Source organism: Chenopodium album, chromosome 1, assembly GCF_948465745.1.
Source record: "Chenopodium album chromosome 1, dcCheAlbu1.1, whole genome shotgun sequence".
Lineage (NCBI taxonomy): Eukaryota > Viridiplantae > Streptophyta > Magnoliopsida > Caryophyllales > Amaranthaceae > Chenopodium > Chenopodium album.
In genome coordinates this window covers 4,701,112-4,726,490 of record NC_137834.1, presented here as the reverse complement: position 1 = coordinate 4,726,490, position 25,379 = coordinate 4,701,112, and the positions used below count along the sequence as shown (strand labels likewise).

At 33.7% G+C, this 25,379-nt stretch overlaps 1 long non-coding RNA gene and 1 other non-coding gene across 2 annotated transcripts; both read right to left on the bottom strand.

The window, feature by feature from the left end:
* Positions 1 to 1,506: 1,506 nt before the first annotated feature.
* LOC145636917 (uncharacterized) lies at positions 1,507 to 7,023 on the bottom strand. Its single transcript, XR_014114150.1, has 2 exons — positions 6,399 to 7,023; positions 1,507 to 1,871 (listed from the first exon to the last, which is right to left on the bottom strand). It is a non-coding gene; the product is annotated as an uncharacterized LOC145636917 (long non-coding RNA).
* A 42-nt stretch (positions 7,024 to 7,065) lies between these two features.
* Positions 7,066 to 7,137, bottom strand: TRNAT-UGU (transfer RNA threonine (anticodon UGU)). The gene has a single exon. It is a non-coding gene; the product is annotated as a tRNA-Thr (tRNA).
* Positions 7,138 to 25,379: the final 18,242 nt, after the last annotated feature.

The window sequence follows — 25,379 nt, the reverse complement described above, 5'->3', positions numbered from 1 at the left end:
TAGTACATTGCTTATATGAGTGATAGAAACCTAACCTACCTTTTAATTTCAAACCATGAGGTTGAATATTTGAATTGGAATATTTCTACCATGATATTGTTTGTGAAATGCTTGTTGTCGTCTAAACCATAATATATTTCTAAGTATAAAGTATTGATAGATTGTGATGCATAACTAATCGATCGAATTCAGAAACCTATAGTGTATTCACTGGTCCACAGCTCCACACTAGTCTCATATTTGATTTTAGCATAGACGCAAGTGGTTGAGTCCACGCAAATCTCTTAAATTTAAGATCAATCGGTATAGGGTCTGTTCTCATACGATTATTTTCAGTTCAGTTCAGCTCTAATAAGTTCAGTTCAGTTCAGCTCTAATAAGTTACGTTATGTTCAGTTCAGCTCCTAATTTCCTTCTCTTATAAAATATTCATTTCAGTTTAGTTCAGTTCAGCTCTAATAAGTTTAGTTCAGTTCAGTTTAGGTCAGCTCAGTCAATGAGACAGACCCATACTCTTTCAGTTTCTTTTTGTTTACTATACTTAAACTTTTTCCGTTGCACAAAAAAATTTTAAGCAGGAATCACAAAAGGAAACGGCGGGAGTAAACTTGTGAGTAGCTTCATGGGACGAAACCATGTTGGGTTGGGCTTGTTAGAGAAATGTGTTAGGTTTATGTACTTGAATTTCAATCTAAAACAAGTAGAGAATGCATCAGATTATGTTGTTGATTATCAAATGCATAATGTTCATATTTTCTGGGAAGATTATGATTATTTAGCATAATCGTTCCGAAAATGAAATATCATGAAGGTCCAGTATTTGGTATCACAGGTGTACGAAAAAATATAAGTTCTAGCATCAAATTCATCATGAAAAGTACGAGCGGGGACCGGAGGTTGGAGCCATCAAGAAAAAGTTAACAGCAGCTGTAAATCAATACAGAATAAGTATTCGATCGACTACTCATGCTTTTCAATGTGGTATTCTTCTTAATCGACAAATAAACTTTTTACGAAGTGTTACATTTCCGTGTGGGTATTAGCTACCTCAGTAAAATGATTTAATGCCGCGTTGTGAAGCAGATAATCTCGTTCTAGTCTGTGAAGCGATGGGGTGTCTGCACATATGCCACCGTCCAGCAGAATTTATAATCCGACAAGAATGTAGCTTTCCTTACATGCTTTGACACTACGGTCATGTGGTCTATTTCTTAACATACACCCCTCAGCATACAGCAACCCCGGCTACCTTGCTTAACAGGGCGCTGCCCTAGTGCCCTCCATCCTCAGGTCATATGAAATTCTAGCAACAAAAAGTTCCAAAGGTTGGCCTAGTTGGCTCAAAATCTCCTTTCACAATTTAAAGACTACAACTTTTGAATTCACTTTGTCCCACATAAGGTTGAAGTGAAAAATCTGTCTAAAAATAAGCACAATAGTTGATTTCAAATATTTTGATCAAAAATATAATTTTCGAAAACCAAAAGAGAGCATGGGAAGAACATCTTGAAAAACAACTCAGAAATTGAAATTCCTCAAAAATCAGCATGTTTAACCAAAAATTTGAAGATGAGATGTGTATACCCTAGTTTATTTCCTATTGAAGTCTTCACCTGAAATAATAAGAAAACAGAATAAACACTCTATAGTTTTCAGGCCAACAATGGGTTACAGGCTTGAAATGTTAAGTGTGAATCCATGTCCACAAGAAGGTGCAGAAACATAAGAGAAGCTCGGCCGAAAATGCATGTGTCAGGCATGCTGCAGCCAAGAATTCCAAAATACCGCCAAAAATGAAGTGAAGCTCGGCAAAGTAACCCTACTGGAAACACCATATGTAGGTCGCAGTTCAACATTAATATACATGGAACCTGGAGAGAAGCAAAAAAAAAAAAAAAAAAAAAAAACAATGATTATAAATTATACAAGACATTCTAGTATTTGAGCTCACGCAGACATAGAGTAGTCTTTCTGCAGACCTCATACAAGTAATAAAGAACATTGCAAGATTGTTCTATCATTGAGATAATCAGACATCGTCAATAGTTTCAAGGTTTGTTATTTCATGGAAAGAGATGCACGACATGGATATAAAAGTGTATAAAGACCTGAAGTCTTTGCAAGAAAAGTTACAATTGAACAAGTTCAGGAATGCAAAAAATTGGCTCACTAGGAAAATAATCACAACAACAAAATAAAGGGTCTAAAATTCTTCATTAGATATACTTAAGAATAGGGATATCCAGCAGAAGTTCCTTCCTCAACTAAAAGTTACAATGTAAAGAACAAAACTATCTTCTTATAGAATTATATGCTTGAGTTGCTGGACACAATCACAAGATAAGCTTGAAAATAATTTGAAAAGCCTGTAACAGGAAAATATTTCAAACATATAAATGGAAGGAGCCTGACAGCAATAGGATGTAGTAGTTGAGTAGACATACAATTCCATTGCAACTCTTAAGTGATGAATTATAAAAAAAAAATAATAATAATAATAAATAAAAATAAAAATAAAAATAAAAATAAAAAAACCTTCTAATTACCAAATAGGCAAACAACATAGATAAATCAAATAAAAGTTGAACTATCTTCCTGATTGGTAACTAAAGTAATTTTATAGGAGCCCCAACACTAGAAAAGTACTAAGAATATCAACGCTCTAAAGAGAAACCCTGGGTTACTGATTACTAAAAATGGGCAATTATACCCACAAAAGCATTGTGAACAGAATCAGGAAATCTGGCAGTGTCTGGTACAGGATAGGCCACATAACTTATATCAATTAGTCATCAATTAGTATTTACTTTTGCTACTAAATTAGCTTACAGTGCTATAAAGATTATTCTCCATTATAGTAGGGAGGAAATCATAAGTAAAAATTTACTAAAATACAGGTAAAGTCAGAACTTTCAAAGCTTTTCCAAGAAAATCTAGCCAAAAGAGCTTACAAATCTCCAGCTTTCACTGAGCAAGTAATGGATAAGAGACCAAAGTTTGCATTGACAGTCCGCGAGGTTGTTTACAAGAAAAGAGTCAAAATCAAATTATTGAGGGAATCTTATAGAGAAAAGTAGGGAGCTCAATTAGTTAAGGGAGGGGCAGAGAAGTTAGTGCTACTGTGTAAAGATTGAATGTCTTTACTCTTTAGTTATATAATTAGCATCAGAATTGAGGATGGTTAACAGTAACACTGCAGAGAGGAAAGCTTTAAAGGTATCATCGTAAAACAAAGCAGGTTGTAATGGTCCAGTTAGTCTAATTAACACCAGAATGTTGCTTTTAAAGTAGCAACCCAACTTCCAACTATGAGGACAAATTGGTCACAGATGGACAGTCAAAACTTATCGACAGACTGCTTCTAGAAAATTGGAACCCACAGATGGACTGATTGCCCATTATGAGGACAAATTGGTCACAACAATTCACACTATCAATTATTCTAATCCCATAACAGTGCATACTGAGCACAACAACGTTCCCTCGTGTTCATTAGCTAGATAATAAAAAAAAACATTAAAAGGAATAGCGACTATCATGCCCTACAGAGTACAGATTGACAACAATCCTGAGTGGCTCAGGGACTCAGAACTTCAGAAGTAGTCCTAATATTTGTCAATCAACGCACACATGACTTATCAAATTTCCTTCGTCACAGTACTTGAGAACAAACCTCCAAGAAAAATATAGCATCACTGAATTGTACAAAACCTAGGAATTGTTAGTGGGTCCTCTATCCCCATCACACCTACCATGATCAGCAAATGTCAATTGCTAATCACCCATTTGGGCAGCATTGAGTTAATGATCTTGAGGACTCTTGAAAATTTCTGACATCAGAAGAGCCCTATGCCCATAGAGAGGCAATGCAGGGTGACGACTTTTAAGCTAGATTAAGGACATAAAAAAGAAAAGTGAGTTGCAAGTGATGCCACTTGTGTACAGGTTATAATAGATACACAATCCTCATAGAATTGCAGAGGTTTGTGGACATCATTAGAGAGTACAGCAATTAATTGTGCCTATTATCTGAAAACAGGGAGCTGCCACATAAAATTGCATTTACTAGCAATTGACTTACATGATTGACAATACTTTGGCAATAGAAAATTGGGTTGGTATAAATAAATGCCTTGTTGATAGCCAAAGACTTGTTAAAATTAAATTCTCGTTGTACCAAAGGTATTTGGTTAGTGGAAATTCAGCCGGGATTAGCAGATACTACTCACACTAGTTCTTTTTGGAAGTCAAAATAAATGAATCAAGGTCAATTTTGAAACAAAGAGCAGCTAAAAGTGTAACCCTCCCTCCAATCTAAGTCTTGTGCAAAAAAGGTTCTCGCATAAGAAATAACATTCATAGAAGAATGAATAAATGTAATAGAAATTTAAGGAGTCAAATACCATAACATGAAAAAATGATAATTAAGAAAGAAATGCCAAGGGAAAAGAGACATTCACACTGGATTATATTCATTACACTAAGATGTATTGAGTACTACGTGTTTCAAGAATCATAACATCCACATTTATGAACGAAGGAATTCGAACTGTATAGCAGCCGAGCATGAAGAACAACCTGCTTCATTAGTGCAACAGCATATACAGAGTTCCAAGTTAAGGCTCCATGTATAAGTGGCAGCTTTTCACCTTAGGGCAAGGGTTTTGTCTTCAGGAGAGTACCTTTTTACATGGGCTTTGGACTTCTTTCAATCACAACACATACACCTAATACCTCCTTGTATAGTTGTATGGCAAATAGATAGGTAAATTATCCAACTAACCAATAATCTCAGCAATTTTTCTCTTTAATTAGACACTAATTTAAGTAGAAAACTTTACTTGGCCACTGAAATAGTCATATTATCTCCAAAATTGCAAAATCAACTGAGGTTACAACTTTGAAGCAGGAAGTAAAGTCTGTTTGCTTCAAATTCCACTTTGATACCATCAAAGTTTCAAGACAGTCTTTTGTTCCTCTTAGGTGTGTTGACTATTGAGCTAATAACTCAAAGTTAAAAAGGTGAATGATTGGAAAAAAAAATAATTGTCCAACAGCAGGTTTACTATTTTTACTAATTTAGAAGATTAGAGCAATAGCTTCTATAAAACTAAGTTTGGGAAGGCCCAAATGATAATGTTAGACAAAAACTTGATCTATATAAATCCTATGACCATCAAAATCTATGACATGAGATAGAATAAAACAATATCATGATAAAGGTTTAGGTAGGGTAGCAGCATCCAATAAAATCAAAATTGATACTTCGTATAACAACACATGATACCCAAACGGAGCACTAAAAGGCAACAATCAGTGTGCAATTGACTTTTTTCACAGATAAACTGGTTATATAATTCTCAGTTACAGAACACAAGAAAACAATCCTCTATACTATCCCTCGACAAAAAAATGTACCCTTAACATACAGTGCGATTAAATAGCTAGATAGCCAATAGGATAACCAAAGGAGGCTACAACTTTAAAAACAGATAGGAAAATCCAACTTAATTTCATAATCATGTCTGTTTAAAAATCCACTTTGATGCCGTCAAAGTTCCAAGACTGTATTTTGTTCCACTTAGGTGTGTTGACTATTGAACTAATAAGTCAAAGTTTGAAAGAGAACGATTGTAAAGAAGTCCTGCCTAGCAACATATCCAATGCAGTACCTAACTTAGAGGTTTAGAGCAATAGCTCTCGGTCAGACTGCATCTAAGTCCATATGACACTTATGATCATCAAAACGTGTATGCCAAACAATAACAATATCATGATAAAGTGTAGGGTAGCAGCATCCTTATATCAATTGATAATTTGATATAGACACACAAAAGGAGCATTGGTGTGCAAATATTGGGAAATCGATTCTTTTCACGAGTACGCTGCTGTTAATTGCTCTGTTGCCAGACACGAAATAAGATCCTGAATACTATCACTTGACTAAAAATGTATCGTGAGCAGTGACAATAGTTCCTACGGCATATCAGCTTAAAGGAATAAACCCATACCAATTAACATCACTCATGCATTACATATAGTGAACCAGCGATCAAGCAGCTAAAAATATTGCTACACCCAAACTATAATCATCCTCGCATTGTAGAATCAATCCCGTATTCATTTCAAACAAGTACACAAACTATTAACAACACTACTACACCAGAGTTTAGCCTTCAAGCTAACACCACTCCTACCACCTATGTCATACCATAGTACATCAAAATCTCATTAAGTTCCAAAATACAACAAAAACACATAAAAATGTTTGCAAATAGCTTAATCCAGCTTTCAGAACAGTTTATACATAGCACAAAGTAATACAATCACAAGAACAAACAACCAAAACCAAAGTAATACTTAAAAAATTGTTCAAACAACAATGAAAGAGAAAAAACCTGATCAAGTTTTAGTCTTTCGACGAAGACGTTTCCTGAGCTTCTTATACTTATGCTTGTTCATCTTCTTCTTCCTCTTCTTCTTCACACTATCAGCCCACATCATTCCCGGGTCCTCCATTTCGGGTCCGGACCCCAACCCAGGTGGTGAAACCGGGTCCAAAAAATACCCAAATGAAAAACTCGGGTAAATCTGCGATTTGCTGAAATGGGTAGCTTCCATTAAACCCTGATTGCTAGGGTTTAACCCATCTCCATGGTCAAACTTGGTTTGACCAAGAAGAAATGATTGATTAAGCAACAATGGAGGAGAGAGATTTGTGGGGTTTTGATGGGTTAATGTTGCAATGAATCTGGTGGAAGATGGTCTGCGAATTAGTTCTCGCAAAAGCCGAGCCATGTTTTTCTGGGTAGGAGAAAAATAATGTGGAAAATGCTTAAAAAGATTGAGTTTTTTAGGGATTAAGGATGAAAAATTCTGGGAATTTGAGCATACTGAAGTATGAACTTTGATTTGGGTTCTTTGATTTGTTTAAATTTTGGGGAGAACAGATTTAGAAGAGAGGAAATTAGGGCAAAGTTTTGTAGCAAGGGTTTATTGAATTGGGAGGGGAAGTGAACTAGGAAAGAGAGTGTGGGAAAAAAAAACAGAAGGATCACATAATTATGCCCTCACGCAGGATCGAACTACGGACCTCCAGTTTACAAGACTGGCGCTCTACCACTGAGCTATAAGGGCTTCGTATTTATTTGATTCACTGAAATGTTATTGGCTTAAACACTTACAAAGTCTGGTTCATCTAATTTTGACTTGCTCTTAATATTTCTATTTTGATCAATTTTTACCAAATTACGTTATTCATACACTCTCAAGTGTTTGATAGTAATCTTCATATAGGAATTTTCCATAAAATGAATCTCGAGTCACACGTACTCTCAACGGTAACAGAATCATATTTTTTTTTTACAGGCAATAAGCAAAAAAACCTAAGGTCAGCGGGTTTCCTCGTTCATAGCTTGAACTGCTAGGTCATGGGCATCCTGAATGACCTGTGTAGATACGTAGATAATATTACAAAACAAAAATAAACTTCCCTTAGCAATAGTCACCTTAAAGAGGTGTTGTAGCTTTCTTCAAAAAAAAAAAAAAAAAGGAGGTGTTGTAGCTGTACACACCAAATTTTGATCTTACCTTTGTAATTATCATTATTAATTATCTTTTATTTATAGTTATCGTTTTCTTTGCAAATAATTATTATTATTTTGCTAATTATTTTTATAAACTTAATGACGCTCGTTTTATTATTTAAAACAAAGAAAACGAGTAATAATAATGATTTTTATTCATAATTCCCAAGATACATGTTATAATTTGTACTTCTAAACTACTAAATTACAAAATATTGAAGTACAACTAACACTACATGCATTTCTACCCTGCTCCACCGAAGTAATTTTCGTTTTTTTTTACTTATGGATTAACAAGTAAATTAATACGGCCATTAGGAGGACCACTAGCCCCACAATGTACATGAAGTACACCCTTATCATCCTCATGTCTTCCTCAAAGGTGAAGACAGGCTGATCTTCCTGGTTTTCTTGAAACATGGTGGTTGAGTTTAATGGTGGTTTTTGTTTGATTTTTTCGGGTAAGGAGGAAGATGGAAGAAGATAAGAATTAAGTGGTGAGTGGAGATTTTGGATAAGGGTAATTTCTTTTTATAGTAAAAAGTAGGCCAGGTATTTTAGACCGTATTTCTATACGTATATGTATAATAATCGTATAGTATAAAGTATAATATTTTTTTGTCTGGCTAGGGGAGTATGTCATTTTCTCTATAAATAAGCATTATTTACTCCTTTAGAGTATATTAAGTATATTATTATGTTCACTTAGATTGTTAGAGTATTTTTTTTTTTTTTTATCTAGTGAATTTTGCGATTTGTGCAATACCCTATTATATGACCAGTTTACCTATAAAGTCCACCACACTAAAGACTCATGCCCAACCAATATAGGGAAGTTACAAACATTCCCACACCTAAATGAGTACTACATGTTGTAGTGCTAAAGGAACCTCCTTTTATATACACTTGTTAAAATGTCATTGTCATTTTATTCCACAGTTAATACTTGTTCTGATAAATACAAGTTCGGAGCAAACCCGTCGATATTTAAAGAGGGGGATACGTATGGATAAAAATATTTTTTTTTTGGTCAAGAATGTGTGATTGTTTTGTATAATTATTATGTTGAATAGTAGGTGAATAGTGTTAGTAGGGTGAGTATACGGCATTAAACTAGGATCCGTTTTCTCATTTCGATTAAGTATCAATATTGTAACAACATGGATAAGGGTCCGATGGAGTATTATGATGAAAGAAAGCCATTTTTTTTTGCTGCTAAAATCATGTCTAAGAATGCGGATACTGACTTTCTTTTGTAATTTGTTCTTTTCTTCTTGTTTTACTTTTTTTCTTATTTACTTTGTATAACTTGTTTATTTCAGTCTAATTTTTGTATCCTTTCGTCAATTTTGATGAACAATTGTCAATAGTGAAATAACGTTACCTTTTTTTTATCCCCCACGATTAATATTGGATCCAATAGATATCAATTCGGATCAATGATCATATATCGATAGGAAGCGTGTATGTGGACAGGAGTAAAACAGACTGATAATGGATGAATCAATGGCTTTATGCTTGTAGCAATTAGATAGGATACGTATGCCTGAATCTACAGTGGTACTTTAAGCTTCTAGAAATTAGTTAGGATATGAATGCATGAATCCATAATGGTAATGTGACTGAGTAGCAGTTAGTTACGAGCTCATCATGATGATGAAGCCCTTTTCATGCGTCTTGTTCCCTTTGTTTTTTTTTTTTTTTCTCTTCGTTTCTTTAGGTTGCTTTGATCCAATTTTTGTATCTCTTGTCATCGTCAATTGTGAAATAATGCGACTATGATAAATATAAACTTGTGTTTTAGTAGATTAAGGAAAGATAAGAGTTCACCTTTTTTTTAAGGGTCATTCAGTTAAGGGAATATATTTTACTCTTGACTATCTTAAATTTATGTCTTATGAATTAATATTGTATGATTTTATATGGTGTATTTTCACTTTGACCACGTCAATTTTATGACTTTATATGGATTACTTTATTTTATACTTTTAGTAGGGGTCGTCGTTTGTAATGCTCGTATGTATACGATTTTGTCATATGATTAGATGTTCCTGGGTAAATTTATATGTACTATCTAATAAGGGCAGGGGTTATTCTTCTTTTTTAATTTTTTATAAACTCTGAAATGTTTTGTCCAACCCTATTAGTATGGTAACCTGATGTCTTTGTGTAACTTTCAGAGCTGACATCTCACAGCTGATGTTTAATTTATAAGTGTTGTTTTAGTACCTTGGTCAGTATAATAGTCACTAAATAAATTTAGGTACTCTGTTATTGTATACCATGTGAGTATTATTTTGAGTTGTGACATGACTTGGTCATATATTTTCTTTTTGTAATACCATGGCATTTTAGAACCTTTTTATTATATGAATATTAGAGTTGATTTTATTATGGTTTTCTTTATTTTATCAGTTTAAGTGTTGTAAAACAGATTAAGTAGTTTGTTACATATAAAACGAAAGAATTTAATATCAAGATTCTCATTATTACCAAAATCTTGATATTTACCAAAATAATCCTTGAATTTTAATTTATTTACTTTTCTATTTACAAATTAACCCCTTTATTTTCCTATAAATACCCCCCTAATTTTCAAGTTAAAAACACATCAAAAAATTCTTACAACTTCTCTCTCTAAAAATTTCTCTTCTAATCTTTGTTTTAGTCAAAATCTATCTAATTTAGCTTTATTTTTAAGTTATTAGCTTATTAAAAGCATCTTATAATTAAGTTGCTATTTCTATTTTTTTTTTATTTAAGTATTGTTATTATCTTTAATTCCTATAAAAAAAACACAAAAAATATTTCAATTCAAGTATTGTTGTTATTATTATCTTTGTTAAAAATATTAGTTTAATTGCTCAAGTATCCTAGTCTATATTAAAAAAAAAAAAAAAAAAAAAAAAAAAAAAAAAAAAAAAAAAAACTAAAATTTTTTTCTCTCTTAAGATTTAGTTTTATTTTTTAAGATTATTTTCTATAATTAAAAAATCAAAAAAAAAGTTCTTTAGCTTTATTTTGCATTAATTTCTTTTAATATCTCAAAATTCCAAAAAAAAATCACTTAGTCTCTTTATTACACTTTAACTAAGGAGTAATCATCTTTTCATTCTGGATAAGCAAGAAGGGTTATCCAAAAATATTGCTACATCTAGTTCAAGGTATTATCATTATTCCTTTCTTAATTTCCTTAATTATTATTATTATGCTAACTAATGTGTTTGTTTTCATGTGGTGTTACCAATAGGGGTAATGACGATATTAGGTGCTAAATTAGCCCTAAATCTTTCATTACTCCACATTAGAAAGCCAAGCCTATTGGTGAGGTGATAGGATACAAAGTGGGGGGGGGGGGGTTTAATTGCATTTTGCATTGTATCTCTTTATAATGCATTTTAAATATGAAAGGTTAATGCATTCACGTGACTACCTAATATTTTTTTTAAAAGAATGATGTATTTCTTAATGTGAACTTAAAGACCTAAGGAATTAAGAGTTTAAGCAAAGGTTGTTCAAGAGTAAAGAACTACTTACCACGTCCCAAATATGGCCTGTTAAAGAACTTTTACGACCAGAATCAGTTCCAGTTCTTTAGCTCAAGTGATAAAACTTTTCAATAGCTTTCCAACCATATCTCACAATAATTTTTTCGATTTTTCTATGATTTTTAATGATTTTTTTAGTTCAAGCTATCAAAGAGGTGAAATATGCACGTTTTTCTCTTAATTGCTTTTTTAAAATGGTATTAATTTATTTTTAAGAAACTAATGGTGATATGAAACCTATTACACTATATTATATATATACTTTTAAACTTATGGAATTTTAAATAAAATGTTTTAATCTTTTTTTTTTAAAGGTGATTTTAGAAATAAGAATTTTAACAAGCTTTAATTCTAAGTATTATTTTGAGAACTTTAATCTTACCTTAAAGATGACTTCAGAAATAAGAGTCTTTAATTCTAAATGTCGTTGTTTTAAAAATCTTTAATTTTATTTTAAGATGACTTTTGAAATAATTAATGTCCTAAGAACTTTAATTTTCTTTTGAAGATGACTTCAGAAATAAAGTTTTAACAAGCATTATTTTCTTTTATAATTTCGTGAACCTTTTTATTTCAAATCCTTTTGTGACACAAGAATGAATCATAACTTTGCTTGTTTGTTTTTAATAAGTAATGATAGTTAATATGAGGTTATGGTCTCATTTCCAAACATGAGGTTAAGATTAATTATTTAGTTGTATAAGGTTGTAACAATTATCCATCTCCATGAAAATAAACTTATATCTCATCATAATTACCCGATGGATTAATTGACAATCGGATATGATTAAATAGTTTATTGTTCCCTTATATTTGGATGTAAGGCCTTGACAGGTGTCGTGCTTTATTTGGCCAATTCCATTAAGCCTAAACACATAACCCATAAAACCTTACAAAATTACCCTTGAGTGAATTTAAACCCAAAGTGAGATTATATAGTGAACCCTTACAGTTTCACTCCAAAAAATACCTTGACCCACTTAAAATTCGTCAATTGGGACGCATTTGTTGAATTGTCTTGTTCAAAAGACATTTTTGGTGATCACTAATCGGGGTGATTTTCCTCAACCAAGGTGGTTCATTTTACTTTTATGAGTGAATCCGTCAAAGATCACTAAAATCCCACTTACAAAAATGACGTTTATGTCAACAACCCAAATTAAAAACCCAATGGAATTGGTTATTTAAAACATGGCATTTGTCCGAACTACGAAGGTTTTGATCCGTGAGTGAATTCAAAATCTCACTATGATCGGTACGTAGTGCAACTTGAAGGAGTTGTGTCTTCGATAAGTGCAATTACTAGATATATTAAGGATCACTATTATGGAGATAATAAGTTCGTTCTCTTGGGGCGTCATCATCTGTTGCTAGACTATGAGAGATGATCTTTGGGCTAGTAGAATGGTCCAAAGCCCGCTAGAATGGATCCTATGAGGTCACACACAAGGGTATTGGGTTAAGCAAGTTAGAGGCCCATTAATGGGCCTCATGAGCAATTAACTAATCATGAAATGGATTGGGCTAGCATAGTTAGATTGAAAATGAGTTTTGGGCTTTTGACATGGGCTCTTATTTAGAGATGAGATCTATAAATAAGATCCATGCCTAGGGTTGCAATCAAGTAGTCATAATTCACACACAGTGAATTTTGACATCAAGGCAACCAATCCCAAAACCCTTATTCCCTCTCTAATTCACGACTCCCTCTCCTTCCCCTTGGACTCACGGCCGGTCACCCTTGGTGGCGCGTGTGGTGGTTCGTGGTGGTTTATGGTGGTTCGTTGCTCGCACCTCTCCGTAAAAGGTCGATTGAAGAGTTCGATCGCGACTAACTAGCATTAGTGGAGGTCTTAACCTGTGCCTGTGGACCAAGTAGAGGAATTACGTTTGAGGTTCTTTGTCTCCCTTGTTCTTTCTCGAATTGCTAGTGGAATCACGCTTCAAAGGTATAATTCTTACTCTTTATGTGTTATGCATGAGGTCCTTGGTTAGGTGCTATATGAATACGATTCATGATTATTTCCGCTGCGTAGTACCTATAATCCCCTACAGTGGTATCAGTTAGCCTCTTGCAATTACATATATTGAGTATTAAACCTTTGTTGATCCACAATTTTAATTCAATTAGGAGGGAGAATAATTTAATTATGGGTCAATTATTATATTAAATGTGATTTAACAATATAGAATCATTAAAGGTGTTTAATTTGCTCCATATTAGGCCTAAAAGATCCGATAATTGCCCCGTCAAGTTCAAAAAATTCGAAACCCCCCCCCCCCCTTAATATTTCGAAATTTTCGAAATCATTAACCCTAATTTGTGAAATTTGTGTTTTTGATTTTGATTTAATTCGAAAGTTTTGTGTTTAAAGAATTTAATCTAATTGATTTCATGATAAATTATGAATTTTTCATGATCAACCTATTTAATTTAAAAGTTAAATTGAATTGGGATTAAATTCATGAAGAACCCTAATTTTAAAATTGAATATGATTTAATTTTAAAATTGGATGGACCACACTTATTTTAATTTTAATAAAATTATTTTGTTTTAAATTAAAAAAAAATAAAAAAATAAAAAAAAATAAAAATAAAAAAGGGATTTGAGGTGCGGCAGCCACGGCTGGGTGGCGTGGCCACGGCGACTGCCGCACCGGTGGTGGTCCAGTAGGGAGGGCGGGCTGGGCACGGGTGAGTCAAAGGGGCAGCGCAGCCGTGCACCACCCCGATAGGTGTGTTGCTGTTGCTGTCCGCGCGTCGCTGCAGGGGCAGCGCACACCGCAAGGTGTGCGGCCACCGTGGCCCGCTTCGGCTGGCCACACCACGGTGCCTGACGCGAATTTTCAAAAAAAAAAAAAAAAATTATTTTTATTTTATAAAATCAGTTTTCAAAATTAAAATTAAAGATAAGTTTTGATTTTGAAAGGATAATTAACAAAATTAAAGTTGTTAATTTTGTTAAGATAGGATAACTATGGAGCAAAAGATTCTATTTGGATAATAATTGATTAAATAATGTGATTATCCCATAATTATTTTAGGATATTAATTGATTTAAAATATGTGATTGGCAAGTAATTAGGATAGAATCTCCCAAAGGTTGGGATAATCATGGAAAATAAATATGATTTATCTTCCATAATTAAAATAAGATTTGATTCTATCTCATACCTAAATTAAAATATATGATATTTTATAATTGGTTATGAATAATATATGATATTATCTAATTACAGTAATTAATTAAAATATGAGATATTTTAGGAGCCATGTTTCCTTTACTGTGAACATTCGATGTTGTAGTCTAGGAAAGCATGATGAGTGATTTATTATATGGCATTTTATAATATATGATGTTATATATTGCTATATAGACTAGTATGGCCCATAGATTCTAAATACGATCTGCGCATCGTTTCGTATTTTTGTAATCTAAATACGGTCTGCGTACCATTAAGTATTTTTGTAATTTATTTTATTTTATTTAAGTAGTAGATAGAATAGAATAGAATTGCAGGTTGCCGTTAATCCAAGAATCCATGGAGTGGAGGCCCAAAGGAGCAAGATGGATGAGATCCATGAAGGTTCAAGTGGGAGCTTTTGCTTTATTAGTTTTCTTAGGATTAAGGGGCCATACTATGTCATGCTTTATTTATGCATTAGTAGATTATGCATGTTAGATTTTATTTATGTTGTTTGATGATGCGCTAGAGTTCACTAAATAATCACAACATAATAAATCTAGGTCCCAGTAATATTGAGGTAGCTTTTCCAATCAAAAACCCGATGAAACCTTTGATATTTATGATGGGTCATGCCAAAGCAGGGTGTCATATTATATCTTAGGGGAGTGGGGGTAAAACAAATTTTACACTTTTGATTGGTTATACTCAACAAGGTTACCTAAAGAGTTTAGAACCTTGAAGCTAAGGGTAATAATTAAACATGTGATGGTTAATTATTCAACCAAGAATTACAAAGAGTTGTAATCAGTAAAGAGTTTACTCACCTTGAAAATGTAATGGTTGATGGTAGGGCCAAAGTCCGGTCAATTATTGCACAAATAAAGGATCTTGGAATCATTCTATTCAATAGGGATTAATTAAATTGAATGAATGTTTTAAAGTTGCCAATTTAATTCGCTTATGGCACTTTAATTTTTATTAAACATAATTGAACATTGCGTTTACTTACAAGTAACACGTCGTTCTAATTTTATTATTATATATAATCTCCTCGATTGAAAATAAAGTTGAGAAACGTTCTCAAAAGTTTAAAAGATAATCCATAAACCTATATTCAAATTTTGCTAAGATGGTTCTAAAAGGCAAGTTTTAAAAATCCATGTCACATGTCTAGAGTTGGTTTTATTCAAAATGTTTGAGTAAAATGCCAACACATCTTCATTTTGAAAAGCGTTTCAAGGGATATAATGAGATGGGAGGTACAAACCCTCTAAAAGACAAGTATAAAAGTCCAATAAAATCTCTTATCTTCAATATGATTGAATATAAGAAAGTGATTGGAAATCTCTATGATCAAAAGTTGATCAAATGACGCTATTCTTCATCCACTTTATATAAGAGTTAAATAGTTGATTAAACTCTAATGTGAATGATGATTGAATAGACTTAGCAAAATCATGAAATGTGCTTAAAGTAGTTAAGCAAAGCATCATTTTGAACCTAAGAGAAGTGTTCTAAGTGGCTCAAATGGGAAAGGTTTAGGAATATATGAGGATTGCATTAAGAAGTTATAGGCCAAGAAATGCAAACAAGTTGCTACTTCTCAAACCTAGAACTACTTACATGCTAAAAGTTGTTATGAACAACAAATGTTTCAAATTAAATGGACCAATTCCAATTGATTAGAAACTACCTCATATAGTTGGAAGGTAAAAGAATGGAAATGTTCCAATTTAAGAAGTATATTATAGAAATTGATTTAGCACATTGCTACTTCTTGGACATATGATGTCTTGTTTAGTTCTCTCTCATTGAGAATGAGGTTGAACTAAATGAAGAAGTATGGCTAAAGGAGAAATAAATCTACAAGTTTAGAAGCAAATGTTGCTACTTCACAAGTAGAGTCTACGAGTCTGGAAGCAAAAGTTGCAACTTTACAAGTAGAACCTATATTTCGCCTTACCTTGTTATTGGCTAGAATTAAATAAATGTTATTCATTCTTGCCATCATCAAAACAACATTCAATGTTAGTACTGACTAAGCATCGAAGATTCAAAAAGTGGAATAAATGTTATTCAATGCTTCATTGAGTCATAATGTGTTTTGAGTTGCTAAATAGGTTCAAAGTTCTATATGATAGAAATAATTGAACCATTTCTATAAATGAATTGTCTCCAAAATGTCAAATATTTCGAACAAAAATGAACATTGCATGCGAAAGATCCAAAGGGATGGACTTTCAATATCATTAGATTATGAATCCATTGATATATGTAATTATCTTTCTAATTTGAAATTTTGACAAAATCACCATTTAGAGAAATGATGATGTGAACTCAAGGTCGAATACATATTGATGTAAGAAAACCAAAGGTTCAAAGACTAGAGACGCACAATAAAACTTCATTTGTGATATGATCACACGTGCTTAGTTGAAGCATAAGAGTGAAAATTTTGAAAATTTCAAAATGTTCAGTATGAAGTTCAGTATCAACTTGACAAGATAATTATTACATTACAATATGATTGTAATTGTGAAAATTTAAGTCAAGACATATACTTGGCAATACATTCAAAGTATTGCGATATGATCGTAATAATGAGAATTTAAGCCAAGACCTTGATGAACATCCAAGAGTTGTGAAATCGTTTTACGACAAACTCCGAAAGAAAACCTTGTGAAGTGTTTATGAAGGGAGCTATCAATCTATATAAGATATATTTTGATAATGAATGTAAATTACCTATCTTCCAACCATTGTTCAAGGGATATACTTTTAAGATAAGCTACAAAACTAAACAAACGAACTACATAAGTCAAATCAAATTGTAGCAAAGACTTCATATGTGATATGGATAAGAAAAGTTCTTATTAAGTCTTTCTACAAAGCAAGGAATAAATATTGTATTAAATCGTTTAATGCACGATCAATTCCTATACAGAGCACAGGGTACTACTACACAAATCATACTTAGCACAAAATGTTTGTTGCTCAAGTAAGTGCCCTTATGGAAATTGTTCCAAAAGGTCAAGTGGGAGTAGTATAAATCTCAAAAGAGTTCGAGAAAAGCAACAAACAAACATGGTTCAAACCATGGTTGGTTTACCCTATGCTAAAAGTGCCTCCTCAAAAGGCAAGTGGGAGTATAAGAATCTCAAAAAGTTTAAGATCCTTGAAAGAGTTCAAGAAAAGTGATTTGAAAATCTTGAAGAAATTTGAGAAGTAATCGAATCAAAACAACAATATGAGCATGATTCACCTCATGTTACAAGTGACAACGCGTGGTCTCATTAAGTGTAATGGGAATAGTAACCATGTGTCGAAGGTAGTACATTCCAAGTGCACATCGTCAATTGTCGTTTCTCATTGAAACTAAACAAAGTTGTTGTATAAGTTTCAATTGTTGCATTAAAACCCACAATGATGACTAGCATATGTAAAACTTAGCCAAAGAAATATGATTTCATATTGATTAAGAGTTCTAAAATATTCATTTTGGAACATGATGATTATGCAAGTAAAAAAGATGATTTGACAAGTAATGACTCCAAGTGGTTTAAAAACCAGGAAATCTGAAATAGATTCTAAATCTGTAAGCAAGTGTATGACACTTGAATAATTTGCCTAATTGGGTGAGACCCATTATAAGCAAAACAGACAAGAAAGAAAAATGTTTTCTAACTAAAGCAAAGACTTATTAAAGGATTCAACTAATTCATAGTATGACTATGACTACGATGAAAACTTTACATTAGTCACGTTGCAAAGATCTATTAAAGATGTTTCAGTGATTTCTACCTTATAAGATTTGGTAGATGGATTTCAAAACACTTTCTTGAAATTGTTCATGAAAGAAGATTTGTATATGATACAATCAAAAGTTTGAAGATCCAATAATCCTAGGGATGCATAGCATCATGGAGTTAGTGTTCTTAATTTTGTGAGTAAATCAAATCGTTTGATGTTCTCGTAAAATGAAGAAAAGGTCTTGTGTGTACAAGATGTTTAGTGGGAGCTATGAAGTCTTCTTGGTCTAGTACAAAGAGCAATTATTCATTTCTTGAAGGGTCAAGTGATGGCTAATGCATTTTGTATGAAAATCTTGAAGAAGAAGATGAGTACATTTGGGATTCAAAATCTATAGAGATAGGTTTTGATTGATGTTTGAGTTTGGTTAAGAAGCTTATATTGATAAGATTCTTATAAGGTTCAACATTATAGTGAAAGGAGTTTCAATCCCATGTAACATGGCACATTGCTTAATGATTCAATACTTTGAGAAAGATTGATGAAATTAAGGTGTTGAGTGATGATCCTCATGCAATATGCAAAGGATGCATCATGCATGTCGTGGACTATACTCGTCTATTTGATTCACACGTTTTAGAACAAGTGATGATAGATTTCAATCAAAATCCAATATAACGTTGGAATACAAAATTAGAAATTCCAAAGTTCCTTGCGAAAGGACGAAGGAAACTTCTTAGTGTATGGAGATGAAAATGATTATAAGATTTAGAAATTGCAAAATTCATGTTTATGAGAATGTCTCATGAACTCTACTTACTAAACCCCTTCCATTTCCAAAACATGAGAAACATGCTAATGAAACTGGATTGAGGCAAATAATGTAATTAGAAGATGTATTTGTTTTTGGAGAAAAACAAGTTACATATGTAATACATTTATTTGCAGAATTATGTTTATCAATTGAAACAAAGTTTCAATCTTATTTAATCGTGGTTTCAAGATTAAATAAAATGTCCAAAATAATTATGAATTGATGGGCTCATCAGGTTGATGACCTGGTGAATGGAACCCCACAGGTGAACTAAATTCATATGTTATTTAAGTTCCTAGTTCAGAATCATTAAATTGGACATAAATGATTTCTAATAATGGACTAGCATGTAAGATTGATTGGATAGCGCAGTTTCATGGGCTATAGGAGCATAGTGAGGCTCGGTCAATCACATGGATATGCATGAATGATGCATGATCGAACTATAGACCTACTTTGAAGTTCAAGTATAGAGCTTCCGGATATATTAGTGGATTCCTTTGACATGAGTGGAACATTGATCTCATTCAATGGATGTTATGGCTGTGGTACACTCAAACGTCTGCCCGTAACTGGAGATTATAAAGGGTGTTTCCCGGTTATTTCAGAAGTTGAGTGGGAGCTTTGGTTGCCACAAGATTGGATAGAGTCTACCTATTTAATTAGGAATGTGTATTGGCCCCTTGAAGAGGGAGAATTCAGAAAATGCATGGCCGTGCTCAAATGGATTACATAGTAACCATTTGTTTTGTAATTCTCACTCAGTTTTCAAGAAAAGATTTGTAGGCTAATATGATCACGACATGAGATGCAATCATATTATCAAATCGACACACAGTGACTTAAGGAATTTGAATATTGCGCACTTGTCTCAGACAAGTGGGAGATTGAAGGAGTTGTGTCTTCGATAAGTGCAATTACTAGATATATCAAGGATCACTATTATGGAGATAATAAGTTCGTTCTCTTGGGGCTTCATCATCTGTTGCTAGACTATGAGAGATGATCTTTGGGCTAGTCGAATGGTCTAAAGCCCGCTAGAATGGATCCTATGAGGTCACACACAAGGGTATTGGGTTAAGCAAGTTAGAGGCCCATTAATGGGCCTCATGAGCAATTAACTAATCATGAAATGGATTGGGCTAGCATAGTTAGATTGGAAATAAGTTTTGGGCTTTTGACATGGGCTCTTATTTAGAGATGAGATCTATAAATAAGATCCATGCCTAGGGTTGCAATCAAGTAGTCATAATTCACACACAGTGAATTTTGACATCAAGGCAACCAATCCCAAAACCCTTATTCCCTCTCTAATTCACGGCTCCCTCTCCTTCCCCTTTGGACTCACGGCCGGCCACCCTTGGTGGCGCGTGTGGTGGTTCGTGGTGGTTTATGGTGGTTCGTTGCTCGCACCTCTCCGTAGAAGGTCGATTGAAGAGTTCGATCGCGACTAACTAGCATTAGTGGAGGTCTTAACCTGTGCCTGTGGACCAAGTAGAGGAATCACGTTTGAGGTTCTTTGTCTCCCTTGTTCTTGCTCGAATTGCTAGTGGAATCACGCTTCAAAGGTATAATTCTTACTCTTTATGTGTTATGCATGAGGTCCTTGGTTAGGTGCTATATGAATATGATTCATGATTATTTTCGCTGCGTAGTACCTATAATCCCCTACACAACTTTGGTGCTCAAACCTACCTTGTATTAATTTTTTTTTTTTTTTTTTTGTGGTTAATATGTCTTAAAACTTGATTTTGACAACGCAATAGTAAGAGCCCGTTCCATAGAACGGAAGAGAAGACGAGTTCCAGATGTTCGATTCTCTTAACCTAAACCCCGAACCCTGTGCCTTATTTCCTATTACGGAGTTAGCAGTTGATTTTTATTAAGTTTTAATTTCTTAAAATTGGCTGTTCTAAAATCCGTCCTTATTCGGATAAAAATAAGGTGGCGACTCTACGTTTTGTTTATAAGTCTTATCAGACACTTAAGTGGAACCTTTTATAGACTAATTTCTGTCCACTAAAAACCAGGTACCACAGTAGCTGTTCTGGTCCCATTGATGATGATTTTAGGAACTAGCTAGATCACTAGCTGGCAATCCGTTTTCACTTGGATCTCTTGGATTTGGTTCTCATGACAAAAATAAAATCTTTTTAACAACTAAGTTTGGCAACAAATTTTTAAAACGTTGCTAAATAGCAACGAATCTAAATTTTTTCATTGCCTAATTAAAAGCGACATTTTATGCTTTAGTTTTTTAATAAACAATGGGTACAGTTTTTGATTTGTTGCTTTTAAAAATAAATTGTCTTACTAGTTGTTACTAGATGGCATCATATTTTTCTTTTGTTGCCAAATAGTAACAAACTATGACAATAAATATTTTATTTGTATTGATTTAGAAACAAACAAAGGCGATGAATTTTTGAATAGTTTCCATTAGAAACAAGTCTTCTAAATTATTGTTGCTAATTGATAACGTATTATTTTATTTGTTGCCATTGGAAATGAGTTGTGTTACATATTGTTGTTAATTTATATGTAGGCCACTTTTTGCTATAATGTATAAAATTATTTGTTGCTATAATGACATCAAATAGACACGGATTTCAATTTCGTCTCTCATTTAGAGACAGATTTTTTATTTTGTCCCTAATTTGGAGACAAAATTTTCAATTTCGTCTCTAATATTTCGTTCACTTATTATAAATTATATGCATAGAAGTAAACAAATAGTACTTAGTATAGTTGGTAAGAGATTCACCATCTGACTTTGAGGTCACAAGTTCGACTCCTACCAAATGCGATTCTTGAGACTGGGGATTCAAAGAGCCTTACAAGCAAAGTCGAGCCGAGTTGACCTAACCTGAGTGAGATTCCAGATTGGTAAAGGCCGAGATCGGGTTGAACCAAATTGCTAATAGGGATTGGGTTTTTGTCTTGTAGTGTTGATAGCAACCAATATTTATGATTTGTAGCTATTTTTTATGAACCAACTTCAATAATTTGTTGATATTTTTAGGAACCAATATTAATAATTTGTTGCTATTTTAGAAACTAAGATTAATAATTTGTTGCTAATTTTAGCAACGACTAATGGTAATCTGTTGCCAAAGTTGGCAACGAATGCACCAAAAACAGCAACAATCATGGAAACTAAATTAAAATTGATGCAATATTGCAACAAAATTGCTTTGAAACTGGTATCCAAAATCCTATGGCAACAAGCCTTTTAGCAACAACAAATTTTTGTTTCCAACTCGTTGCTAAATAGAGTTGGCAACGGATTTTTGGTGAATAGCAACAAATTTTAGTTGATGCTATAATGATTTTTTTTTTGTAGTATCCATCGCCACAAGAATACCTTTAACTGCATGGATGCAATGATTCACATAAGACTGATAGCCTGTCTTTCTCGACGATGGTCCCTCAAGCAACTTCTCTGCAGCTTCATCTAGTATGGATTCTAGGAATTCTTGCACGTGCTTTGCTCTTATTTCATGCCCCATCCGCATGAACGATAACTCGAACACACCCTACCGATTCTTGCCACAGGTCGATGAAGAGGGGTCTTTACCCTGTTTGACAGTTGTTGTTTCCTTTCGTTCTGCTCAGTGCCACTGCTTCAGCATATGTTTTTTCCCACCAAATCTTAGTCTCCATTAGTGCAGCCAGATCCAGATTCATATTTCGAAAAATAACCTTATTCCAGATGGCCCAAAAGCCTGAAACACAGGGAGTTTATTCATTCAAACCTCAGTCCATCCTCTCTTATTAAAACATGGATCCATGACTTCTCAGCTAGAGTTCCAATTGAATCCCTTATCTGTCCATGTCCAAGGCATCACCCTTAGCTGCTGGGGGTCGTCCTTGTACCTATGCATCCTCGAAGCATCTATTTGACTCCCTTTGCCTTGCTTTTCGAATGGTGCGTGTGCTTTTTCATTTGTGTTGCCACACGAACGATACCCTTGTAGCCCCGTAACCATGCATCCTCGAAGCATCTTATCTAATCATTCGCCTTCCTCCTAATTGGAGGCTGGCAATTGCTTGTATTTATCCCCATATATATTATATATCATACTAAGCAGGCTAGATAGGTTATTCTATCATCTCCAACCGTACTTGTACAAAAGGTCACTGTTGAACATTCCCATATTTTGTATTCCTAATCCACCCTTTCCTCGAGGAAGCTCTAGGAGATGTTTGTTTCTCCAATGGATGGATATGTCATTACCCTTAGATGCCTAGAAGGCTAGAAGATTATCTTAAATAGGGAATCAAGGGTGTCTGTAATCTTCTTCGCTACCAAGAAAATTGAGAACACATGAATGAAAAGGGTTGAGAGGATACCATTTAAGAGCACCAATTTGCTTGCCTATGAGAGTGATTTCGAAATCCATGAGGAAAGTCTAGCATTCACCTTATCTATCATGAAAGGTTGTAATTATTATACCATGCATATTTTATTTAACGACAAGAGTAATTTAGACTACAACCCTCATTATTCATTGGTCCAAAATTTAAGAGTTGAGTGCTGGAATTGGCTTGGGGGTTGGGGTGTTCAAATCCGGGTACCCCAGGTTTTCGGGTAACCGGGTACCCAGAGTTTGGGGTACTTATTTATTAGTCCCATGTCACCATGTGCCGACCCGAATATCTTGGTACCCGAATTATTCGGGTCGGGACATAGGGTACCCGGATTTTTTAATGATTGTAATTAATTTGCACCCAAAAGGTAAAAAATTGAAAAACAATTTAGATCTACTATCCAAACTCCACACAATCGAACAACCAAGATACAAAATAACCAATTACACAAAGCTTTGTTTCAATAATAATAATAAAATTTGAAACATACAAAGAATTAGAAGAAAAAAATATATAATTAGAAATTGCAAGTCTTGCAACAGTTAATTATATAAGAAAATATAATTAGAAATTGTAATTAATTAGCTCCCAAGGTACTGTTGCAAGTCTTGCAACAGTTGCAACTTGAAACATAGAACACACTCCAACGCAATGACCACCGCGACATTGTTGGGCGAAGTAGCACGCAGCGACCACCGACGACGCAGTTAGGCGAAGCAGCAGCGAGCCTCAGACGGAGGTGGGCAAAGTAGCGGTTGAGAAGGCGGTTGATGAGAAGAGGTTTGATAGTTTGAGAATATATAAAGAAGTAGGATGAACAGAGAAGGAACTCAAGGAATAAGAAGGAAGGAAGAAAGACAGAGAAGCAGGAACAGAGAGGAAGCTCGGAAAGGAAGAGAGAGATAGGCAGGAAGAGAGAGAGAGAGAGAGAGGGGAAGAGAGAGAGTGGCGATTGTGACTTGTGAGGAAGGAACCGTACCCTAATTTTGTTTTAAAACAGAAGGGGCATGTGGGGATTGTGGGCTGGGCTTAGTAGCGATTTTTTTAATATTAATTTATTTCGAAGAATTTGGGTACCCGTGAATTATAAAATGCGGCCCATGTCCCGACCCGAATAACAAGCATTTTTCCCGGGTCGGGTATCCGTCCCGAAAAAATAGCATTTTTCCCCAAATTTCCTGTCGGGTATTTACCGAGTCATCGGGAAATCGGGTCGGGTTTTTTTGAACACCCCTACTTTGGTGGGGGGGGGGGGGTTGTAATGGTAAGGATTACCACTTTTGTCTTCCAAACACCTTTGATTGAATTGGCAAGATTTGAACCCTAAAAATAGTGGGAAATGAAATTGAGCTAAAAACATAATAATGTAGACGAATTTCAATACAAGAGTTTGGAAATGTATCATTTCAATACTAAGCATGCATATTCAAGTTATTAACTACATGGTCTATGCCATTCTCAATTATTAACAAATTATGTGTCATCCATTATTAAATAATGTTTGATTTAGGGTTTGTTTAGTTTACCATATGTTTACTTATCTGATCTAATTTGGTTGTCGGATTTGACCAAACTTTGACCTTATGTGTAAGATAATCTATAAAGGAAAAATACATTAGTTGGGGTCTTGTTAAATTTGTAATCATGTGTATTTATAATTTATTTTGTTTTTCATTATAAAATAAAATATATTTAGCGAGAATCTAATGTGAACTTATTTATTGTTTAATAAGTAAAAATAAGGTTAACAAAAAATGGTATTTAGGTAAAAGGTTTAACCTTGTAGCTTATAAATCATGAAATCAAATTCAACTACTATTATTTTAGTGGGGATTTCCTTATCCTTTACATGAGGTATAGATTCAGTAAAATTCTTCTCTTCCTTTTTTTTACCTTTTTAAAAGTTTAAAATAACTCTTATTAATAGTGTTTGAATAATAGTATTAATGGTTGTTCACTTCAGCTTAAGTTCTATTTAGTTTAGTTCCTAATTTCCTTTTCTCATAAAATATTCAGTTCATTTCCTAATTTCATTCTGTCATAAAATATTCAGTTCAGTTCCTAATTTCATTCTCTCATAAAATATTCAATTCAATTCAATAAATGAGAACAGGCTATAAC